The sequence below is a fragment of the Carcharodon carcharias genome, chromosome 13, assembly GCF_017639515.1.
Source record: "Carcharodon carcharias isolate sCarCar2 chromosome 13, sCarCar2.pri, whole genome shotgun sequence".
NCBI lineage: Eukaryota > Metazoa > Chordata > Chondrichthyes > Lamniformes > Lamnidae > Carcharodon > Carcharodon carcharias.
Window position 1 is genome coordinate 80,288,171 of NC_054479.1, and position 27,913 is coordinate 80,316,083.

A 27,913-nucleotide genomic window follows, 5' to 3' on the forward strand; every position below is an offset into this window, starting at 1 on the left:
CACCCTGCTGGCACTGTGATAATAACAGGATCTTGAACAATCCCTGCTGGCACTGTGATAATAATAGGATCCTGAACAATCCCTGTTCACACTGTGATAATAACCAGATCCTGATCAATCCCTGTTTTCACTGTGATAATAACAGGACCAGAACAATCCCTGTTGGCACTGTAATAATAACAGGATCCTGATCAATCCCTGATGGCACTGTGATAAAAAGAGGTTCCTAATCAACCCCTGTTGGCACTGTGATAATAACAGGATCCTGATCAATCCCTGCTGGCACTGTGAAAATAACAGGATCCTGATCAATCCGTGTTGTCACTGTGATAATATCAGGATCCTGATCAAACCCTGTTGTCACTGTGATAATAACAGGATCCTGATCAATCCCTGTTGGCACTGTGATAATCACAGCATCCTGATTAATCTTTGTTGGCATTGTGATAATAACAGGATCCTGATCAATGCCAGAAGCCAATGTGATAATAACAGGATCCTGATAAATCGCTGTTGGCACTGTGATAATAAGATGATTTTGATCAATCCCTGTTGGTACTGTGATAATTACAGGATCCTGATCAACCTTGTTGGCACTGTGATAATAACAGGATCCTGGTCAATCCTTGGTGGCACTGGGACAATAACAGGATCCTGATCAATCCCTGTTAGAATTGTGTTAATAACAGGATCCTGATCAATCCCTGTTGTCACTTTGAAAATGACAGGATCCTGATCAATCCCTATTAGCCCTGTGATAATTACAGGACTCTGATAAATCCCATTTGGCTTTATAATAATAACATAATCCTGATCAATCCCTGTTGGCACTGTGATAATAACATAATCCTAATCAATCCCTGTTGGCACTGTGATAATAACAGGACTCTGATAAATCCCATTTGGCACTGTGATAATAACATAATCCTGATCAATCCCTGTTGGCACTGTGATAATAATAGGTTCCTGATCCATCCCTATTGGCACTGTGATAATAACAGGATCCTGATCAATCCCTGTTGGCATTGTGTTAATAACAGGATCCTGATCAATTTCAGCTGCCACTGTGATAAAAACAGGATCCTGATCAATCCCTATTGTCACTGTGAAAATAACAGGGTCCTGATCAATCCCTGTTGGCACTGTGATAATCACAGCATCCTCATCAATCTTTGTTGGCACTGTGATAATAACAGGATCCTGATCAATGCCAGTTGCCAGTGTGATAATAACAAGATCCTGATAAATCCCTGTATGCACTGTGATAATAAGAGGATCCTGATCAATCCCTGTTGGTACTGTGATAATAACATGACCCTGATTAATCCCTGTTGGCATTGTGATAATAACAGGATCCTGATCAATTCCTGTTGCCAGTGTGATAATAAAAGGACCCTGATCAATCCCTGTTGGCACTGTGATAATAACAGGATCCTGATCAATCCCTTTTGGCACTGCAATAATAATAGGTTCCGGATCCATCCCTGTTGGCACTGCAATAATAATAGGTTCCGGATCCATCCCTGTTGGCACTGCGATAATAACAGGTTCCTGATCACACCCTGTTGGCACTGTGATAATAACAGGATCTTGAACAATCCCTGCTGGCACTGTGATAATAACAGGATCCTGAACAATCCCTGTTCACACTGTGATAATAACCAGATCCTGATCAATCCCTGTTTTCACTGTGATAATAACAGGACCAGAACAATCCCTGTTGGCACTGTAATAATAACAGGATCCTGATCAATCCCTGATGGCACTGTGATAAAAAGAGGTTCCTAATCAACCCCTGTTGGCACTGTGATAATAACAGGATCCTGATCAATCCCTGCTGGCACTGTGAAAATAACAGGATCCTGATCAATCCCTGTTGGAACTGTGATAATAACAGGATCCTGATCAATCCCTGTTGGCACTGTGATAATAACAGATTCTATATCCATCCCTGTTGGTACTGCGATAATAACAGGAACCAGATCAATCCCTGATGGCACTGCGATAATAACAGGATCCTGGCCTATCCCTATTGTGACTGTGATAATAACAGGACTCTGATAAATCCAATTTGGCACTGTGATAATAAAATAATCCTGATCAATCCCTGATGAAACTGTGATAATAATAGGTTCCTGATCCATCCCTGTTGACACTGTGATAATAACAGGACCCTGATCAATCCCTGTTGGTATTGAGATAATAACAGGATCCTGATCAATTTCAGCTGCCACTGTGATAATAACAGGATCCTGATCAATCCCTGTTGGCACTGTGAATAATAACAAGAACCTGATCAATCACTGAAGTCACTGTGATAATAACAGGATTTTGATCAATCCTTGTTGCCACTGTGATAATAACATGATCCTGATCAATCCCTGTTAGCACTGTGATAATAAGAGGATTCTGATCGAACTCATTTGGCACTGGAATAATAACAGATTCTTGATCAATCCCTGTTGGTACTGCGATAATAACAGGATCCTGGCCCATCCCTGTTGGCACTGTGATAATAATAGGATCCTGGTCAATCCCTGTTGGCACTGTGATAATAACAGGATACTGATCAATCCCTGTTGGCACTGTTATAATAACAGGATCCTGATCTATTCCTGTTGGAACTGTGATAATAACAGGATCCTGAACAATCCCTGTTGGCACTGTGATAATAATAGGATCCTGGTCAATCCCTGTTGGCACTGTGATAATAACAGGATCCTGATCAATCCCTGTTGGCACTGTTATAATAACAGGATCCGGATCATTTCCTACTGTGACTGTGATAATGACAGCATCCTGATCAATCCCTGTTGGCACTGTGATAACAGGATTCTGATCAATCCCATTTGGCACTGTGATAATAACAGAATCCTGATCAAGCCCTGTTGGCACTGTAATAATAAGAGGTTCCGGATCAATCCCTGTTGGCACTGCGATAATAACAGGATCCTGATCACTCCCTGTTGGCACTGTGATAATAACAGGATCTTGAAAAATCCCTGTTGGCATTGTGATAATAAAAGGATCCTGATCAATCCCTGTTCTCACTGTGATAATAAACAGATCCTCATCAATCCCTGTTTTCACTGTGATAATAACAGGACCTGAACAATCCCTGTTAGCACTGTAATAATAAGAGGTTCCGGGTGAATCCCTGTTGGAACTGTAATAATAACAGGATCCTGATCAATCCCTGATGGCACTGTGATAAAAAGAGGTTCCTGATCAATCCCAGGTGGCACTCTGATAATAACAGGATCCTGATCAATCCCTGATGGCACTGTGATAATAACAGGATCCTGATCAATCCCTGCTGGCACTGTGATAATAACAGGATCCTGATCAATCCGTGTTGTCACTGTGATAATATCGGGATCTTGATCAAACCGTGTTGTCACTGTGATAATAACAGGATCCTGATCATTCCCTATTGGCACTCTGAAAATAACAGGGTCCTGATCAATCCCTGTTGGCACTGTGATAATCACAGCATCCTGATTAATCTTTGTTGGCATTGTGATAATAACAGGATCCTGATCAATGCCAGTTGCCAGTGTGATAATAACAGGATCCTGATAAATCCCTGTTGGCACTGTGATAATAAGATGATCCTGATCAATCCCTGTGGGTACTGTGATAATAACAGGATCCTGATCAACCTTGTTGGCACTGTGATAATAACAGGATCCTGGTCATTCCTTGGTGGCACTGTGACAATAACAGGATCCTGATCAATCCCTGTTGGAATTGTGTTAATAACAGGATCCTGATCAATCCCTGTTGTCACTTTGAAAATGACAGGATCCTGATCAATCCCTATTGGCCCTGTGATAATAACAGGACTCTGATAAATCCCATTTGGCTTTATAATAATAACATAATCCTGATCAATCCCTGTTGGCACTGTGATAATAACATAATCCTAATCAATCCCTGTTGGCACTGTGATAATAACAGGACTCTGATAAATCCCATTTGGCACTGTGATAATAACATAATCCTGATCAATCCCTGTTGGCACTGTGATAATAATAGGTTCCTGATCCATCCTTGTTGGCACTGTGATAATAACAGGATCCTGATCAATCCCTGTTGGCATTGTGTTAATAACAGGATCCTGATCAATTTCAGCTGCCACTGTGATAAAAACAGGATCCTGATCAATCACTATTGTCACTGTGAAAATAACAGGGTCCTGATCAATCCCTGTTGGCACTGTGATAATCACAGCATCCTGATCAATCTTTATTGGCACTGTGATAATAACAGGATCCTGATCAATTTCAGTAGCCAGTGTGATAATAACAGGACCCTGATCAATCCCTATTGGCCCTGTGAAAATAACAGGACTCTGATGAATCCCATTTGGCACTGTGATAATAGCAAAATCCTGATTAATACCAGTTGGCAATGTGATAATAACAGGATCCTCATCAATCCCTAAAGGCACTCTGATAATAACAGGATCCTGATCAATCCCTGTTGGCACTGTGATAATAACAGGATCCTGATCAGTCCTTGTTGGAACTGTAAAAATAACAGGATCCTGATCAATCCCTGTTGGCAATGTCATAAAAACAGGATCCAGATCAAACCCTTTTGCCACTGTGATAATAACAGAAACCTGATCAATCCCTGTTGGCACTGTAATAATAACAGGTTCTGGATCAATCCCTGTTGGCACTGCGATAATAACAGGATCCTGATCAATCCCTGCTGGCACTGTGAAAATAAAAGGATCCTGATCAATCCCTGTTGGCACTGCGATAATAACAGGATCCTGATCAATCACTGTTGGCACTGTGATAATAATGGCATGCTGATCAAACCATGTTGGCACTGTGAAAGTAACAGGATCCTGATCAATCCCTGTTGGAACAGTGATAATAATGGCATGCTGATCAAACCCTGTTGGAACTGTGAAAATAACAGGATCCTGATCAATCCCTGTTGGTACTGCGATAATAAAAGGATCCAGATCAATCCCTGATGGCACTGCGATAATAACAGGATCCTGATCAATTCCTGTTGCCAGTATGATAATAACTGGAAACCTGATCAATCTCTGTTAGCACTGTGATAATAATAGGATTCTGATCATTCCCATTTGGCACTGGGATAATAACAGATTCTTGATCAACCCCTGTTGGCACTTTGATAATAATAGGATCCTGATCAATCCTTGTTGGAACTGTGATAATAACAGGATCCTAATAAATCCATGTTGGCAATGTAATAAAAACAGGATCCTGATCAAACCCTGTTGTCACTGTGATAATAACAGGATCCTGATCATTCCCTATTGGCTCTGTGAAAATAACAAGGCCCTGATCAATCCCTGTTGGCATTGGGATAATAACAGGATCCTGATCAATGCCAGTTGCCAGTGTGATAATAACAGCATCCTGATAAATCCCTGTTGGCACTGTGATAATAAGAGGATCCTGATCAATCCCTGTTGCTACTGTGATAATAACACGACCCTGATGAATCCCTGTTAGCATTGTGATAATAACAGGATCCTGATCAATCCCTGTCGGCAATGAAATAAGAACAGGATCCTGAAATATCCCTATTGTGAATGTGATAATGACAGGATCCTGATCAATCCCTGTTGGCAATGTGATAATAACAGGATCCTGACCAATCCCTGTCGGCAATGTAATAATAAAATGATACTGATCAATCACTGTTGTCACTTTGAAAATGACAGGATCCTGATCAATCCCAGTTGTCACTGTGATAATAACAGGATCCTGATCAATCCCTATTGGCCCTGTGATAATAACAGGACTCTGATAAATCCCTGTTGGCACTGTGATAATAACAGGACCCTGATCCTTCACAGAAGACACTGTGATAATAACAGGATCCTGATCAATGCCTGTTGGAAATGTGATAATAACAGGATACTGATCAATCCCAGTTGGCACTGTGATAATAACAGGATTCTGATCAATACCTGTGGCATTGTGATAATAACAGGACCCTGATCCATCACTGAAGAACGGGGATAATAACAGGATCCTGATCAATCCCAGTTCGCACAGTGATAATAACAGTATTCTGATCAATCCCTGTTGGCACTGTGATAATAATAGCATCCTGATCAATCCCTGTTGGCACTGTGATAATAACAGGATCCTGATCAATCCATGTTGGCACTGTGATAATAACAGGACCCTGATCCATCACTGAAGACACTGTGATAATAACAGCATCCTGATCAAGCCCAGTTGGTACTGTGATAATAACAGGATTCTGATCAATCACTGTTGGCATTGTGATAATAACAGGATCCTGATCAATCCCTGTTGGAACTGTGATAATAACAGGATCCTGATCAATCCATGTTGGCAATGTAATAAAAACAGGATCCTGATCAAACCTTGTTGTCACTGTGATAATAACAGGATCCTGATCATTCCCTATTGGCACTGTGAAAATAACAGGGTCCTGATCAATCCCTGTTGGCAATGTGATAATCACAGTATCCTGATCGATCCCTGTTGGCACTGTGATAATAAGAGGATACTGATCAATCCCTCCTGGTAATGTGATAATAACACGACCATGATTAATCCCTGTTGGCACTTCGATAATGACAGGATCCTGATCAATTTCAGTAGCCAGTGTGATAATAACAGGACACTGATCAATCCCTGTTGGCACTGTGATAATAACAGGATCCTGATCAATCCTTGTCGCCACTGTGATAATAACAGGATCCTGTCTATCCCTGCTGGAAATGTGAAAATAAAAGGATCCCAATCAATCCCTGTTGTCACTGGGATAATAACAAGATCCTGATCAATCCCTGTTGGCACTGTGATAATAACAGGATCCTGATCAATCCCTGTTGGAACTGTGATAATAATGGCATGCTGATCAAACCCTGTTGGCACTGTGAAAATAACAGAATCCTGATCAATCCCTATTGGAACTGTGATAATAACGGGATCCTGTTCAATCCCATTTGGCACTGTGATAATAACAGATTCTTGATCAATCCCTGTTGGTACTGCGATAATAAAAGGATCCAGATCAATCCCTGATGGCACTGCGATAATAACAGGATCCTGGTCCATCCCTATTGTGACTGTGAGAATAACAGGATCCTGATCAATCCCTGTAGGCAATGTGATAATATCAGGATCCTGATCAATTCCTGTTGCCAGTGTGATAATAACTGGAAACCTGATCAATCCCTGTTGGCACAGTGATAATAACAGGATCCTGATCAATCCCTGTTGTCACTTTGAAAATGACAGGATCCTGATCAATCCCAGTTGTCACTGTGATAATAACAGGATTCTGAACAATCCCCATTAGCCCTGTGATAATAACAGGACTCTGATAAATCCCATTTGGCACTGTGATAATAACATAAACCTGATCAATCCCTGTTGGCACTATGAAAATAATAGGTTCCTGATCCATCAATGTTGGCACTGTGATAATAACAGGATCCTGATCAATCCCTGTTGGCACTGTGATAACAAAAGGACCCTGATCCATCACTGAAGACAGTGTGAAAATAACAGGATCCTGATCAATGCCTGTTGGCAATGTGATAATAACAGGATCCTGATCAACCCCAGTTGGCACTGTGATAATGACAGAATTCTGATCAATCCCTGTTGGCATTGTGATAATAACAGGACCCTGATACATCACTGAAGACACTGTGATAATAACAGGATCCTGATCAATCCCATTTGGCACTGTGATAATAACAGGATTCTGATCAATCCCTGTTGGCACTGTGATAATAATAGCATCCTGATCAATCCCTGTTGGCACTGTGATAATAACAGGATCCTGATCAATCCTTGTTGGCACTGTGATAATTACAGGACCCTGATCCATCACTGAAGACACTGTGATAATAACAGGATCCTGATCAATCCCAGTTGGCACTGTGATAATAACAGGATTCTGATCAATCCCTGTTGGCATTGTGATAATAACAGGATCCTGATCAATCCCTGTTGGAACTGTGATAATAACAGGATCCTGATCAATCCCTATTGGCCCTGTGATAATAAGAGGATTCTGATCAATCCCATTTGGCACTGGGATAATAAGAGATTCTTGATCAATCCCTGTTGGCACTGTGATAATAATAGGATCCTGATCAATCCATGCTGGAACTGTGATAATAACAGGATCCTGATCAATCCCTGTTGGCAATGTAATAAAAACAGGATCCTGATCAATCCCTGTTCTCACTGTGATAATAAAAGGACCTGAACAATCCCTGCTGGCACTGTGATAATAACGGGATCCTGATCAATCCCTGTTGGCACTGTGATAATAACAGGATCCCGATCAATTCCTATTGGCACTGTCATAATAATAGCATTCTGATCAATCCCTGTTGTCACTCTGATAATATCAGGAACCTGATCAATCCCTATTGGCACTGTGATAATATCAGGTTCCTGATCAATCCCTGTTGGCATTGTGATAATAACAGGATTCTGATCAATCCCTGTTGGCATTGTGATAATAACAGGATCCTGATCAATTCCTGTTGCCAGTGTGATAATAACAGGACCCTGATCAATCACTGTTGGCACTGTGATAATAACAGGATTCTGATCAATCCCATTTGTCACTGTGATAATAACAGAATCCTGATCAATCCCTGTTGTCACTGTGATAATAACAGGTTCCGGATCAATCCGTGTTGGCGCTGTGATAATAACAGGATCCTGATCAATCCCTGTTGGCACGGTGATGATAACAGGATCTTGAACAATCCCTGTTGGCACTGTGATAATAAGAGGATCCTGATCAATCCCTGTTGGTACTGAGTTAATAACAGGATGCTGATCAATCCCTGTTGGCACTGTGATAATAACAGGATGCTGATCAATCCCTGTTGGCATTGTGATAATAACAAGATTGATCAATTCCTGTTGCCAGTGTGATAATAACAGGACCCCGATCAATCCCTGTTGGCACTGTGATAATAACAGGATTCTGATGAATCCCATTTGGCACTGGGATAATAACAGAATCGTGACCAATCCGTGTTGGCACTGCGATAATAACAGGAACCTGGTCTATCTTGTTTCCTCTGTGATAATAACAGGATCCTGATCAATCCCTGTTGGCACTGTGATAATAACAGGATTCTGATGAATCCCATTTGGCACTGGGATAATAACAGAATCGTGACCAATCCGTGTTGGCACTGCGATAATAACAGGAACCTGGTCTATCTTGTTTCCTCTGTGATAATAACAGGATCCTGATCAATCCCTGTTGGCACGGTGATAATAATAGGATTCTGATCAATCCCATTTGGCACTTGGATAATAACAGAATCTTGATCAATCCGTGTTGGCACTGGGATAATAACAGAATCCTGATCATTCCCTTTTGGGCACTGTAAAAATAACAGGGTCCTGATCAATCCCTGTTGGCACTGTGATAATCACAAGTTCCTGGTCAATCCCTGTTGGCGCTCTGATAATAACAGTATCCTGATCAATCCCTGTTGGTACAGGTGGAATAACAGGATCCTGATCAATTCCTGTTGGAATTGTGATGACAACAGGATCCTGATCAATCCCTGTCGGCAAAGTGAAAAGAACAGGATCCTGATCAATCCCTATTGTGACTTTGATAATGACAGGATCCTGATCAATCCATGTTGGCACTGTGATAATAACAGGATCTTGAACAATCCCTGTTGGCACTGTGATAATAACAGGACTTGAACAATCCCTTTTGGTACTGTAATAATAACAGGTTCCTGATCAATCCGTGTTGGCACTGTGATAATAACAGGATCCTGAACAAACTCTGCTGACACTGTGATAATAACGGGATCCTGATCAATCCCTGTTGGCCCTGTGGTAATAACAGGATCCCGATCAATCCTTGTTGGCACTGTTTTAATAATAGCATTCTGGTCAATCCCTGTTGTCACTCTGATAATATCAGGAACCTGGTCAATCCCTATTGGCACTGTGATGATGTCAGGTTCCCGATCAATCCCTGTTGACACTGTGATAATAACAGGATCCTAATCAATCCCAGTTGGCAATGTAATAAATATAGGATCCTGATCAACCCCTGTTGTCAGGGTGATAATGACAGGATCCTGATCATTCCCTATTGGCACGTTGAAAATAACAGGGTCTTGATTAATCCCTGTTGGCATTGTGATAATAACAGGATCCTGATCAATTACTGTTGCCAGTGTGATAATAACAGGACCCTGATCAATCACTCTTGGCACTGTGATCATAACAGGATTCTGATTAATCTCTTTTGTCACTCTGATAATAACAGAATCCTGATCAATCCCTGTTGTCACTGTGACAATAACAGGTTACGGATCAATCCGTGTTGGCACTGTGATAATAACAGGATCCTGATCAATCCCTGTTGGCACTGTGATGATAACAGGATCTTGAACAATCCCTGTTGGCACTGTGATAATAACAGGATCCTGATCAATCCCATTTGTCACTCTGATAATAACAGAATCCTGATCAATCCCTGTTGGCACTGTGATAATAACAGGATCTGAACAATCCCTGCTGGTACAGTAATAATAGCAGGATCCTCATTAATCCCTGTTGGCACTGTCATAATAATAGCATTCTGATCAATCCCTGTTGTCATTCTGATAATATCAGGAACCTGATCAATCCCTATTGGCACTGTGATAATATCAAGTTCCCGATCAATCCCTGGTGGCACTGTGATAATAACAGGATCCTGATCAACCCCTGTTGTCACTGTGATAAAAACAGGATCCTGATCATTCCCTATTGGCACTGTGAAAATAACAGGGTCCTGATCAATCCCTGTTGGCACTGTGATAAAAACAGTATCCTGATCAACCGCTGTTGGCATTGTGAAAATAACAGGATCCTGATCAATCTCTGATGGCATTGTGATAATAAGAGGATCCTGATCAATCCCTGTTGGCACTGTAATAATAACAGGATCCTGGTCAATCTTGTTGCCACTGTGAGAAAAACAGGATCCTGATCAATCTCTGATGGCATTGTGATAATAACTGGACCCTGATCAATCTCTGTTGGCATTGTAATAATAACAGGATCCTGATCAATTTCAGTTGCCAATGTGATAATAGCAGGATCCTGATCAATCCCAGTTGTCACTGTGATAATAACAGGATTCTGATCAATCCCTGTTGGCATTGTGATAATAACAAGACCCTGATCAATTCCTGTTGCCAGTGTGATAATAACAGGACCCTGATCAATCCCTGTTGGCACTGTAATAATAACAGGATCCTGGTCAATCTTGTTGCCACTGTGAGAAAAACAGGATCCTGATCAATCCCTGTTGGCACTGTGATAATAATAGGATTCTGATCAACCCCATTTGGCACTTGGATAATAACAGTATCCTGATAAATCCCTTTGGAATTGTATTAATAACAGGATCCTGATCAATCCCTGATAGCACTGTGATAATAACAGAATCCTGATCAACCCCTGTTGGTACAGTTAGAATAACAAGATCCTGATCAATTCCTGTTGGAACTGTGATGATAACAGGGTCCTGATCAAACCCTATTGTCACTGTGATAATAACAGGATCCTGATCAATCCCTGTCGGCAATGTGAAAAGAACAGGATCCTGATCAATCCCTATTGTGACTTTGATAATGACAGGATCCTGATCAATCCATGTTGGCACTGTGATAATAACAGGACATGAACAATCCTTGTTGATACTGTAATAATAACAGGATCCTGATCAATCCCTGTTGGCACGGTGATAATAATAGGATTCTGATCAATCCCATTTTGCACTTGGATAATAACAGAATCTTGATCAATCCGTGTTGGCACTGGGATAATAACAGAATCCTGATCATTCCCTTTTGAGCACTGTAAAAAAAACAGGGTCCTGATCAATCCCTGTTGGCACTGTGATAATCACAAGTTCCTGGTCAATCCCTGTTGGCGCTCTGATAATAACAGTATCCTGATCAATCCCTGTTGGTACAGGTGGAATAACAGGATCCTGATCAATTCCTGTTGGAATTGTGATGACAACAGGATCCTGATCAATCCCTGTCGGCAAAGTGAAAAGAACAGGATCCTGATCAATCCCTATTGTGACTGAGATAATGACAGGATCCTGATCAATCCATGTTGGCACTGTGATAATAACAGGATCTTGAACGATCCCTGTTGGCACTGTGATAATAAAAGTATCCTGATAAATCCCTGTTGACACTGTGATAATAACAGGACATGAACAATCCTTGTTGATACTGTAATAATAACAGGATCCTGATCAATCCCTGTTGGAACTGTGATAATAACAGGATCCTGATCAATCCCTGATGGCACTGTGATAAAAAGAGGTTACTGATCAATCCGTGTTGGCACTGTGACAATAACAGGATCCTGAACAATCACTGTTGGCTCTGTGATAATAACGGGATCCTGATCAATCCCTGTTGGGACAGTGATAATAACAGGATCCTGATCACTCCCTATTGGCACTGTGAGAATACCAGGTTCCTGATCAATCCCTGTTGGCAATGTAATAAAAACAGGATCCTGATCAACCCCTGTTGTCAGTGTGATAATAACAGGATCCTGATCAATCCCTGTTGGCACTGTCATAATAATAGCATTCTGATCAATCCCTGTTGTCACTGTGATAATATCAGGAACCTGATCAATCCCTATTGTGACTGTGATAATGACAGGATCCTGATCAATCCATGTTGGCACTGTGATAATAACGGGATCCTGATCAATCCCTGTTGGCACTGTGATAATAACAGGATCCTGATCTATCCCTGTTGGCACTGTCATAATAATAGCATTCTGATCAATCCCATTTGGCACTGGGATAATAACAGAATCGTGACCAATCCGTGTTGGCACTGCGATAATAACAGGATCCTGGTCTATCTAGTTTCCACTGTGATAATAACAGGATCCTGATCAATCCCTGTTGGCACTGTGATAATAACAGGATCCTGATCAATCCCAATTGGCACTGTGATAATAACAGTGTCCTGATCAATCCCAATTGGCACTGTGATAATAACAGTGTCCTGATCAATTCCTGTTGCCAGGGTGATAATAACAGGATCCTGATCAATCCATGTTGGCACTGTGATAATAACAGGATTCTGATCAACCGCTGTTGGCATTGTGAAAATAACAGGATCCTGATCAATCTCTGATGGCATTGTGATAATAAGAGGATCCCGATCAATCCCTGTTGGTACTGTGATAGTAACTGGACCCTTTGATCAATCTCTGTTGGCATTGTGATAATAACAGGATCCTGATCAATTTCAGTTGCCAGTGTGATAATAGCAGGATCCTGATCAATCCCAGTTGTCACTGTGATAATAACAGGATTCTGATCAATCCCTGTTGGCATTGTGATAATAACAAGACCCTGATCAATTCCTGTTGCCAGTGTGATAATAACAGGACCTGATCAATCCCTGTTGGTAATGTACTAAAAATAGGATCCTGATCAACCCCTGTTGTCACTGTGATAATAAGAGGATCCTGATCAATCCGTGTTGGCATTGTGATAATAACAGGATCCTGATCAATTCCAGTTGCCAGTGTGATAATAACAGGATCCTGATAAATCCCTGTTGGCACTGTGATAATAAGAGGATCCTGATCAATCCCTGTTGGTACTGAGTTAATAACAGGATGCTGATCAATCCCTGTTGGCATTGTGATAATAACAGGATTCTGATCAATCCCTGTTGGCATTGTGATAATAACAAGATTGATCAATTCCTGTTGCCAGTGTGATAATAACAGGACCCCGATCAATCCCTGTTGGCACTGTGAAAATAATAGGATTCTGATGAATCCCATTTGGCACTGGGATAATAACAGAATCGTGACCAGTCCGTGTTGGCACTGCGATAATAACAGGAACCTGGTCTATCTTGTTTCCTCTGTGATAATAACAGGATCCTGATCAATCCCTGTTGGCACTGTGATAATAACAGGATTCTGATGAATCCCATTTGGCACTGGGATAATAACAGAATCGTGACCAATCCGTGTTGGCACTGCGATAATAACAGGAACCTGGTCTATCTTGTTTCCTCTGTGATAATAACAGGATCCTGATCAATCCCTGTTGGCACGGTGATAATAATAGGATTCTGATCAATCCCATTTGGCACTTGGATAATAACAGAATCTTGATCAATCCGTGTTGGCACTGCATTAATAACAGGATCCGGATCAAACCCTGATGGCACTGCGATAATCACAGGTTCCTGGTCCATCCCTGTTGGCGCTCTGATAATAACGAGATCCTGATCAATCCCTGTTGGAATTGTGTTAATAACAGGATCCTGATCAATCTCTGTTGGCACTGTGATAATAACTGGATCCTGATCAATCCCTGTTGGCATTGTCATAATAATAGCATTCTGATCAATCCCTGCAGTCACTGTGATGATATCAGGAACATGACAAATCCCTATTGGCACTGTGATAATAACAGGTTCCCGATCAATCCCTGTTGGCACTGTGACAATAACAGGATCCTGATCAATCCCTGTTTGTAATGTAATAAAAACAGGATTCTGATCGAACCCTGTTGTCACTGTGATAATAACAGGATCCTGATCATTCCTATTGGCAGTGTGAAAATAACAGGGTCCTGATCAATCCCTGTTGGCACTGTGATAATAACAGTATCCTGATCAATCCCTGTTGGCATTGTGATAATAATAGGATCCTGATCCATTCCAGTTGCCAGTGTGATAATAACAGGATCCAGATAAATCCCTGTTGGCACTGTGATAATAAGAGGATCCTGATCAATCCCTGTTGGTACAGTGATAATAACGGGAACCTGATCAATCCCTGCTGGCACGGTGATAATAACAGGATCCTGATCAATCCCTGTTGGCACTGTCATAAAAATATAATTCTGATAAATCCCATTTGGCACTGGGATAATAACAGAATCGTGACCAATCCCTGTTGGCATTGTGATAATAACAGGATCCTGATCAATTTCTGTTGCCACTGTAATAATAACAGGATCCTGATCAATCCCTGTTGGCACTGTGATAATAACAGTATCCTGATCAATCCCTGTTGGCATTGTGATAATAACAGGATCCTGATCAACTCCAGTTGCCAGAGTGATAATAACAGGATCCTGATAAATAGCCGTTGGCACGGCGATAATAACAGGATCCTGATCAATCCCTTTTGGCACTGTGATGACAGCAGGATCTTGAACAATCCCTTTTGGCACTGTGATAATAAAAGTATCCTGATAAATCACTGTTCTCACTGTGATAATAACAGGACCTGAACAATCCTTGTTGATACTGTAATAATAACAGGATCCTGATCAATCCCTTTTGGAACTGTGATAATAACAGGATCCTGATCAATCCCTGTTGGCACTGTGATAAAAAGAGGTTCCTGATCAATCCGTGTTGACCCTGTGATAATAACAGGATCCTGAACAATCACTGCTGGCACTGTGATAAAAACGGGATCCTGATCAATCCCTGTTGGGACTGTGATAATAAGAGGATCCTGATCAATCCCTGTTGGCACTGTGATAATAATAGGATTCTGATCAATCCCATTTGGCCTGGGATAATAACAGAATCTTGATCAATCCGTGTTGGCACTGTGATACTAACAGGATCCTGATGAATCCCTGATGGCACTGTGATAAAAAGAGGTTACTGATGAATCCGTGCTGGCACTGTGATAATAACGGGAACCTGATCAATCCCTGTTGGCACTGTGATAATAACAGGATCCTGATCAATCCCGGTTGTCACTGTAATAATAACAGGATTTTGATCAATCCCTGTTGGCACTGTGACAATAACAGGATCCTGATCAATCCCTGTTTGTAATGTAATAAAAACAGGATTCTGATCGAACCCTGTTGTCACTGTGATAATAACAGGATCCTGATCATTCCTATTGGCAGTGTGAAAATAACAGGGTCCTGATCAATCCCTGTTGGCACTGTGATAATAACAGTATCCTGATCAATCCCTGTTGGCATTGTGATAATAATAGGATCCTGATCCATTCCAGTTGCCAGTGTGATAATAACAGGATCCTGATAAATCCCTGTTGGCACTGTGATAATAAAAGGATCCTGATCAATCTCTGTTGGCACAGTGATAATAACAGGATCCTGATCAATCCCTGTTGGCACTGTCATAAAAATATAATTCTGATAAATCCCATTTGGCACTGGGATAATAACAGAATCGTGACCAATCCCTGTTGGCATTGTGATAATAACAGGATCCTGATCAATTTCTGTTGCCACTGTAATAATAACAGGATCCTGATCAATCCCTGTTGGCACTGTGATAATAACAGTATCCTGATCAATCCCTGTTGGCATTGTGATAATAACAGGATCCTGATCAACTCCAGTTGCCAGAGTGATAATAACAGGATCCTGATAAATAGCCGTTGGCACTGCGATAATAACAGGATCCTGATCAATCCCTTTTGGCACTGTGATGACAACAGGATCTTGAACAATCCCTTTTGGCACTGTGATAATAAAAGTATCCTGATAAATCACTGTTCTCACTGTGATAATAACAGGACCTGAACAATCCTTGTTGATACTGTAATAATAACAGGATCCTGATCAATCCCTTTTGGAACTGTGATAATAACAGGATCCTGATCAATCCCTGTTGGCACTGTGATAAAAAGAGGTTCCTGATCAATCCGTGTTGACCCTGTGATAATAATAGGATTCTGATCAATCCCATTTGGCCCTGGAATAATAACAGAATCTTGATCAATCCGTGTTGGCACTGTGATACTAACAGGATCCTGATGAATCCCTGATGGCACTGTGATAAAAAGAGGTTACTGATGAATCCGTGCTGGCACTGTGATAATAACGGGAACCTGATCAATCCCTGTTGGCACTGTGATAATAACAGGATCCTGATCAATCCCGGTTGTCACTGTAATAATAACAGGATTTTGATCAATCCCTGTTGGCATTGTGATAATAACAGGATCCTGATCAATTCCTGTTGGCACTATGATAATAACAGGGTCCGCATCAATCCCTGTTGGCACTGCGATAATAACAGGATCCTGATCAATCCCTTTTGGCACTGCGATGATAACAGGACCTGATCAATCCCTGTTGGTAATGTCATAATAATAGGATTCTGATCAATCCCATTTGGCCCCGGGATAATAACAGAATCTTGATCAATCCATGTTGGCACTGTGATACTAACAGGATCCTGATGAATCCCTGATGGCACTTTGATAAAAAGAGGTTACTGATGAATCCGTGCTGGCACTGTGATAATAACAGGAACCTGACCAATCCCTGTTGGCACTGTGATAATAACAGGATCCTGATCAGTCACTGTTGGCACTGTGAAAATAACAGAATCCTGATCAATCCCTGTTGCCAGTGTGATAATAACAGGTTCCGGATCAATCTCTGTTGGCACTGCGGTAATAACAGGATGCTGATCAATCTCTTTTGGCACTGTGATAATAACAGGACCCTGATCAATCCCTGTTGGCCATAAAATAATGATAGGATCCTGATCAGTCCCGGTTGACACTGTGATAATAACAGGACCCTAATCATTCCCTGTTGGCACTGTGATAATAACAGGATCTTGATCAATCCCGGTTGTCACTGTGATAATAACAGAATCCTGACCAATTCCTGTTGGCACTATGATAATAACAGGGTCCGCATCAATCCCTGTTGGCACTGCGATAATAACAGGATCCTGATCAATCCCTTTTGGCACTACGATGATAACAGGATCATGAACAATCCCTTTTGGCACTGTGATAATAAAAGTATCCTGATAACTCCCTGTTCTCACTGTGATAATAACAGGACCTGAACAAGCCTTGTTGATACTGTAAAAATAACAGGATCCTGATCAATCCCTGTTGGAACAGTGATAATAACAGGATCCTGATCAATCCCTGATGGCACTGGGATAAAAAGAAGTTCCTGATCAATCCGTGTTGGCACTGTGATAATAACAGGATCCTGAACAATCACTGTTGGCACTGTGATAATAACGGGATCCTGATCAATCCCTGTTGGGACTGTGATAATAACAGGATCCTGATCAATCCCTGTTGGCACTGTCATAATAATAGCATTCTGAACAATCCCTGTTGTCGCTGTGATAATATCAGGAACCTGATCAATTCCTATTGGCACTGTGAAAATAACAGGGTCCTGATCAATCCCTGTTGGCACTGTGATAATAACTGTATCCTGATCAATCCCTGTTGGCATTGTGATGATAACAGGATCCAGATTCTTTCCAGTTGCCAGTGTGATAATAACAGGATCCTGATAAATTCCTGTCGGCATTGTGATAATAAGAGGATCCTGAACAATCCATGTTGGTACTGTGATAATAACAGGACCCTGATCAATCCATGTTGGCATTGTGATAATTACAGAATCCTGATCAATTTCAGGTGCCAGTGTGATAATAGCAGGATCCTGATCAATCCCATTTGTCATTGTGATAATAACAGGATTCTGATCAATCCCTGTTGGCATTGTGATAATAACAAGATCCTGATCAATTCCTGTTGCCAGTGTGATAATAACAGGAACCTGATCAATCCCTGTTGGCACTGTGATAATAACAGGATCCTGATCAATCCCTAATGGCACTGTGATAATAATAGGATTCTGATCAATCCCATTTGGCACTGGGATAATAACAGAATCTTGATCAATCCGTGTTGGCACTGCGATAATAACAGGATCCTGATCAATCCCTGATGGCACTGCGATAATCACCGGTTCCTGGTCAATCTCTGTTGGCGCTCTGATAACAACAGGATCCTGATCAATCTCTGTTGGAATAGAGTTAATAACAGGATCATGATCAATCCCTGATAGCACTGTGATAATAACAGTATCCTGATCAATCCCTGTTGGTAATGTTATAATAACAGGATCCTGATCAATTCCTGTTGGAACTGTGATGATAACTGGGTCCTGATCAAACACTATTGTCACTCGGATAATAACAAGATCCTGATCAATCCATGTTGGCACTGTGATAATAACAGGAACCTGATCAATCCCAATTGGCACTGTGATAATAACAGTGTCCTGATCAATTCCTAATGGCATTGTGATAATAACAGGATCCTGATCAATTCCAGTTATCACTGTGATAATAACAGATTCCTGAGCAATCCCTGATGTCACTGTGATAATAACAAGATCCTGATCCATCCTTGTTGGCACTGTGATAATAACAGGATCGAGATCAATTTCAGTTGCCAGTGTGATAATAATAGGTTCCTGATCAATCCCTGTTGGCACTGTGATAATAATAGGATTCTGATCAATCCCATTTGGCACTGGGATAATAACAGAATCTTGATCAATCCGTGTGGGCACTGTAATACTAACAGGATCCTGATCAATCCCTGATGGCACTGTGATAAAAAGAGGTTCCTGATCAATCCGTGTTGGCCCTGTGACAATAACAGGATCCTGAACAATCACTGTTGGCACTGTGATAATAACGGAATCCTGATCAATCCCTGTTGGCACTGTGATAAAAAGAGGTTCCTGATCAATCCGTGTTGGCCCTGTGATAATAACAGGATCCTGAACAATCACTGTTGGCACTGTGATAATTACGGGATCCTGATCAATTCCTGTTGGCACTATGATAATAACAGGGTCCGCATCAATCCCTGTTGGCACTGCGATAATAACAGGATCCTGATCAATCCCTTTTGGCACTGCGATGATAACAGGACCTGATCAATCCCTGTTGGTAATGTCATAATAATAGGATTCTGATCAATCCCATTTGGCCCCGGGATAATAACAGAATCTTGATCAATCCATGTTGGCACTGTGATACTAACAGGATCCTGATGAATCCCTGATGGCACTTTGATAAAAAGAGGTTACTGATGAATCCGTGCAGGTACTGTGATAATAACAGGAACCTGACCAATCCCTGTTGGCACTGTGATAATAACAGTATCCTGATCAGTCACTGTTGGCACTGTGAAAATAACAGAATCCTGATCAATCCCTGTTGCCAGTGTGATAATAACAGGTTCCGCATCAATCCCTGTTGGCACTGCGATAATAACAGGATGCTGATCAATCTCTTTTGGCACTGTGATAATAACAGGAACCTGATCAATCCCTGTTGGCAATAAAATAATGATAGGATCCTGATAAGTCCCAGTTGACACTGTGATAATAACAGGACCCTGATCATTCCCTGTTGGCACTGTGATAATAACAGGATCTTGATCAATCCCGGTTGTCACTGTGATAATAACAGAATCCTGACCAATTCCTGTTGGCACTATGATAATAACAGGGTCCGCATCAATCCCTGTTGGCACTGCGATAATAACAGGATCCTGATCAATCCCTTTTGGCACTGCGATGATAACAGGATCATGAACAATCCCTTTTGGCACTGTGATAATAAAAGTATCCTGATAACTCCCTGTTCTCACTGTGATAATAACAGGACCTGAACAAGCCTTGTTGATACTGTAAAAGTAACAGGATCCTGATCAATCCCTGTTGGAACTGTGATAATAACAGGATCCTGATCAATCCCTGATGGCACTGTGATAAAAAGAAGTTCCTGATCAATCCGTGTTGGCACTGTGATAATAACAGGATCCTGAACAATCACTGTTGGCACTGTGATAATAACGGGATCCTGATCAATCCCTGTTGGGACTGTGATAATAACAGGATCCTGATCAATCCCTGTTGGCACTGTCATAATAATAGCATTCTGAACAATCCCTGTTGTCACTGTGATAATATCAGGAACCTGATCAATTCCTATTGGCACTGTGAAAATAACAGGGTCCTGATCAATCCCTGTTGGCACTGTGATAATAACTGTATCCTGATCAATCCCTGTTGGCATTGTGATGATAACAGGATCCAGATCAATTCCAGTTGCCAGTGTGATAATAACAGGATCCTGATAAATCCCTGTTGGCATTGTGATAATAAGAGGATCCTGAAAATCCATGTTGGTACTGTGATAATAACAGGACCCTGATCAATCCCTGTTGGCATTGTGATAATTACAGAATCCTGATCAATTTCAGGTGCCAGTGTGATAATAGCAGGATCCTGATCAATCCCTGTTGGCATTGTGATAATAACAAGATCCTGATCAATTCCTGTTGCCAGTGTGATAATAACAGGAACCTGATCAATCCCTGTTGGCACTGTGATAATAACAGGATCCTGGTCAATCTTGATGCCACTGTGATAATAACAGGATCCTGATCAATCCCTAATGGCACTGTGATAATAATAGGATTCTGATCAATCCCATTTGGCACTGGGATAATAACAGAATCTTGATCAATGCGTGTTGGCACTGCGATAATAACAGGATCTGGATCAATCCCTGATGGCCCTGCGATAATCACCGGTTCCTGGTCAATCTCTGTTGGCGCTCTGATAATAACAGGATCCTGATCAATCTCTGTTGGAATAGAGTTAATAACAGGATCATGATCAATCCCTGATAGTACTGTGATAATAACAGTATCCTGATCAATCCCTGTTGGTACTGTTATAATAACAGGATCCTGATCAATTCCTGTTGGAACTGTGATGATAACTGGGTCCTGATCAAACACTATTGTCACTAGGATAATAACAAGATCCTGATCAATCCATGTTGGCACTGTGATAATAACAGTGTCCTGATCAATTCCTAATGGCATTGTGATAATAACAGGATCCTGATCAATTCCAGTTATCACTGTGATAATAACAGATTCCTGATCAATCCCTGATGTCACTGTGATAATAACAAGATCCTGATCCATCCTCGTTGGCACTGTGATAATAACAGGATCTTGATCAATTTCAGTTGCCAGTGTGATAATAATAGGTTCCTGATCAATCCCTGTTGGCACTGTGATAATAATAGGATTCTGATCAATCCCATTTGGCACTGGGATAATAACAGAATCTTGATCAATCCGTGTGGGCACTGTAATACTAACAGGATCCTGATCAATCCCTGATGGCACTGTGATAAAAAGAGGTTCCTGATCAATCCGTGTTGCCCCTGTGATAATAACAGGATCCTGAACAATCACTGTTGGCACTGTGATAATAACGGGATCCTGATCAATCCCTGTTGGCACTGTGATAAAAAGAGGTTCCTGATCAATCCGTGTTGGCCCTGTGATAATAACAGGATCCTGAACAATCACTGTTGGCACTGTGATAATAACGGGATCCTGATCAATCCCTGTTGGGACTGTGATAATAACATGATCCTGATCAATCCCTGTTGGCACTGTGATAATAATAGGATTCTGATCAATCCCATTTGGCCCTGGGATAATAACAGAATCTTGATCAATCCATGTTGGCACTGTGATACTAACAGCATCCTGATGAATCCCTGATGGCACTGTGATAAAAAGAGGTTACTGATGAATCAGTGCTGGCACTGTGATAATAACGGGATCCTGATCAATCCCTGTTGGCACTGTGATAATAACAGGATCCTGATCAATCCCGGTTGTCACTGTAATAATAACAGGATTCTGATCAATCCCTGTTGGCATTGTGATAATAACGGGATCCTGATCAATTCCTGTTGGCACTATGATAATAACAGGGTCCGCATCAATCCCTGTTGGCACTGCGATAATAACAGGATCCTGATCAATCCCTTTTGGCACTGCGATGATAACAGGACCTGATCAATCCCTGTTGGTAATGTCATAATAATAGGATTCTGATCAATCCCAATTTGGCCCCGGGATAATAACAGAATCTTGATCAATCCGTGTTGGCACTGTGATACTAACAGGATCCTGATGAATCCCTGATGGCACTGTGATAATAACAGGAACCTGACCAATCCCTGTTGACACTGTGATGATACCAGGATCCTGATCAGTCACTGTTGGCACTGTGAAAATAACAGAATCCTGATCAATCCCTGTTGCCAGTGTGATAATAACAGGTTCCGGATCAATCCCTGTTGGCACTGCGATAGTAACAGGATGCTGATCAATCTCTTTTGGCACTGTGATAATAACAGGACCCTGATCAATCCCTGTTGCCAATAAAATAATGATAGGATCCTGATCAGTCCCAGTTGACACTGTGATAATAACAGGACCCTGATCATTCCCTGTTGGCACTGTGATAATAACAGGATCCTGATCAATCCCTGATGGCACTGTGATAATAACAGGATCGTGATCAATCCCGGCTGTCACTGTGCTAATAATAGGATTCTGATCAATCCCATTTGGCACTGGGATAATAACAGAATCTTGATCAATCCGTGTGGGCACTGTGATACTAACAGGATCCTGATCAATCCCTGATGGCACTGTGATAAAAAGAGGTTCCTGATCAATCCGTGTCGGCACTGTGATAATAACAGCATCCTGAACAATCCCTGCTCGCACTGTGATAATAACGGTATCCAGATCAATCCCTGTTGGCACTGTGATAATAACAGGATACTGATCAATCCCTGTTGGCACTGTCATAATAATAGCATTCTGATCAATCCCTATTGTCACTCTGATAATATCAGGAACCTGATCAATCCCTATTGGCATTGTGATAATATCAGGTTCCCGATCAATCCCAGTTGGCACTGTGATAATAACAGGATTCTGATCAATCCCTGTTGGCAATGTAATAAAAACAGGATCCTGGTCAACCCCTGTTGTATCTGTGATAATAACAGGATCCTGATCATTCCCTGTTGGCACTGTGAAATTAACAGGGTCCTGATCAATCCCTGTTGGCACTGTGATAATAACAGAATCCTAATCAATCCCTGTTGGCATTGTGATAATAACAGGATCCTGATCAACTCCAGTTGCCAGTGTGATAATAACAGGATCCTGATAAATCGCTGTTGGCACTGTGATAATAAGAGGATTCTGATCAATCCCTGTTGGTACTGTGATAATAACAGGACCCTGATCAATTTCAGTTGCCAGTGTGATAATAGCAGGATTCTGATCAATCCCAGTTGGCACTGTGATAATAATATGATTCTGATCAATCCCATTTGGCACTTGGATAATAACAGAATCTTGATCAATCCGTGTTGGCACTGCGTTAATAACAGGATCCGGATCAATCCCTGATGGCACTGCGATAATCACAGGTTCCTGGTCCATCCCTGTTGGCGCTCAGATAATAACAAGATCCTGATCAATCCCTGTTGGAATTGTGTTAATAACAGGATCCTGATCAATCCCTGATATCACTGTGATAATAACAGTATCCTGATCAATCCCTGTTTGTACTGTCAGAATAACAGGATCCTGATCAATTCCTGTTGGAATTGTGATGATAACACGGTGCTGATCAAACCATATTGTCTCTGTGATAGTAACAGGATCCTGATCAATCCCTGTCGGCAATGTAAAAAGAACAGGATCCTGATCAATCCCTATTGTGACTGTGATAATGACAGGAGCCTGATCAATCCATGTTGGCACTGTGATAATAACGGGATCCTGATCAATCCCTGTTGGCACTGTGATAATAATAGGATCCTGATCAATCCCTGTTGGCACTGTGATAATAATAGCATTCTGATCAATCCCTGTTGTCACTGTGATAATATCAGGAACCTGTCCAATCCCTATTGGCACTGTGATAATATCAGGTTCCCGATCAATCCCTGTTGGCACTATGATAATAACAGGATCCTGATAAATCCCTGTTGGTACTGTGATAATAATGGGATCCTGATCAATCCCTGTTGTCACTGTGATAATAACAGGATCCTGATCAATCCCTGTTGGCACTGTCTTAATAATAGCATTCTGATCAATCCCATTTGGCACTGGGACAATAACAGAATCGTGACCAATCCGTGTTGGCACTGCGATAATAACAGGATTCTGATCAATCCCTGTTGGCATTGTGATAATAACAAGATCCTGATCAATTTCTGTTGCCAGTGTGATAATAACAGGATCCTGATCAATCCCTGTTGGTACTGTGATAATAACAGGATCCTGGTCAATCTTGTTTCCACTCTGATAATAATAGGATCCTGATCAATCCCTGTTGGCACTGTGATAATAAATGGATTCTGATCAATCCCATTTGGCACTGGGATAATAACAGATTCTTGATCAATCCGTTTTGGCACTGCGATATTAACAGGATCCGGATCAATCACTGATGGCACTGCGACATTCAAAGGTTCCTGGTCAATCCCTGTTGGCGCTCTGATGATAACATGATCCTGATCAATCCCTGTAGGAATTGTGTTAATAAAAGGATCCTGATCAATTCCTGATAGCACTGTGATAATAACAGTATCCTGATCAATCCCTGTTGCTACTGTTATAATAAGAGGATCCTGATAAATTCCTGTTGGAACTGTGATGATAACAGGGAACTGATCAATCCCAGTTTGCACTGTGATAATGACAGGATCCTGATCAATCCATGTTGGCTCTGTGATAATAACAGGATCCTGATCAATCCCAACTGGCACTGTGATAATAACAGGAACCTGATCAATCCCTGTTGTCACTGTGATAACAATAGCATCCAGATCAATCCCTGTTGGAACTGTGATGATTACAGGATCCGGATCAATCCCTGATGGCACTGCGATAATCACAGGTTCCTGGTCCATCCCTGTTGGCGCTCTGATAATAACAAGATCCTGATCAATCCCTGTTGGAATTGTGTGAAAAACAGGATCCTGATCAATCCCTGATAGCACTGTGATAATAACATTATCATGATCAATCCCTGTTGGTACTGTCAGAATAACAGGATCCTGATAAATTCCTGTTGGAATTGTGATGATAACAGGGTCCTGATCAAACCCTAGTTTCATTGTGATAATAACAGGATCCTGATCAATCCCTGTCGGCAATGTAAAAAGAACAGGATCCTGATCAATCCCTATTGTGACTGTGATAATGACAGGATCCTGATCAATCCATGTTGGCACTGTGATAATAATAGGATCCTGATCAATCCTTGTTGGCACTGTGATAATAACAGGATCCTGATCAATCCCTGTTGGCACTGTCATAATAATAGCATTCTGATCAATCCCATTTGGCACTGGGATAATAACAGAATCGTGACCAATCCGTGTTGGCACTGCGGTAATAACAGGATCCTGGTCTATCTAGTTTCCACTGTGATAATAACAGGATCCTGATCAATCCCAGTAGGCACTGTGATAATAACAAGATTCTGATCAGTCCCATTTGGCACTGGGATAATAACAGAACCTTGATCAATCCGTGTTGGCACTGGGATAATAACGGGATCCGGATCAATCCCTGATGGCACTGCGATAATCAAAGGTTCCTGGTCAATCTCTGTTGGCGCTCTGATAATAACAGTATCCTGATCAATCCCTGTTGGTACAGATGGAATAACAGGATCCTGATCAATTCCAGTTGAAACTGTGATAATAACAGGGTCCTGATCAATCCCTGTTGGAACTGTGTTTATAAAAGGATCCTGATCAATCCCTGTGGAACTGTGATGATAACAGAATCCTGATCAATCCCTGTTGGAACTCTGATAATGATAGCATCCTGATCAATCCCAGTTCTCACTGCGATAATATCAGGAACCTGATCAAATCCCGGTTGTCAATGTGATAAAAACAGGTTCCTGATCAATCCCTGATAGCACTGTGATAACAACAGTATCCTGATCTATCCCTATTGGCACTGTGATAATAACAGGCTCCTGATCAATCCCTGTTGGAACTGTGATGATAACAGGATCCTGATCAATCCCTATTGTCACTGTGATAATAATAGGAAACTGATCAATCCCTGTCGGCAATGAAATGATAACAGGATCCTGATCAATCCCTATTGTGACTATGATAATGACAGGATCCTGATGAATCCCTGTTGGCACTGTGATAATAACAGGATCCTGAACAATTCCTGTTGGAACTGTGATGATAACAGGATCCAGATCAATCCCTTTGTCACTGTGGTAATAACAGGATCCTGATCAATCCCTGTCGGCAATTAAATAAAGCAGGATCCCGATCAATCCCGATTATGACTGTGATAATAACAGGATCCTGATGAATTCCTGTTAGCACTGTGATAATAACAGAATCCTGATAAATCCCGGTTGTCACTGTAATAATAACAGGATCCTGAATAATCCCTGTCGGCAATTAAATAATAACAGGTACCAGATCAATCCCGATTGCGACTGTGATAATAACAGGATCCTGATCAATCCCTGACGGCAATGTAATAATATCAGGATCCTGATCAATCACAGTTGTCACTGTGATAATGAGAGGATCCTGATCAATCCCGGTTGGCACTGTGATAATAACAGGATCCTGATGAATCCCTGTTGTCAATGTGATAAAAAGCAGATCCTGATCAATCCCTGTTGTCACTGTGATAATAACAGGATCCTGATCAATCCCTGTTGGCACTGTGATAATAACAGGATCCAGATTAATCCCGGTTGGAACACTGATAATAAAAGGGTCCTGATCAATTCCTAATGACATTGTGATAATAACTGGATCCTGATCAATCCCTGTTGGCACTGTGATAATAACAGAATCCTGATCAATCCCTGTTTTCACTGTGATAATAACAGGATCCTGATCACTCCCTGTTGGCACTGTGATAATAATAGCATACTGATCAATCCCTGTTGGAACTGTGATGATAACAGGATCCTGATCAATCCCTGTTGGCACTGTGATAATAATAGCATCCTGATCAATCCGTGATGTCACTGTGATAATATCAGGAACATGATGAATCCCTGTTGTCACTGTGATAATAACAGGTTCCTGATCAATCCCTGATAGCTCTGTGATATTAAC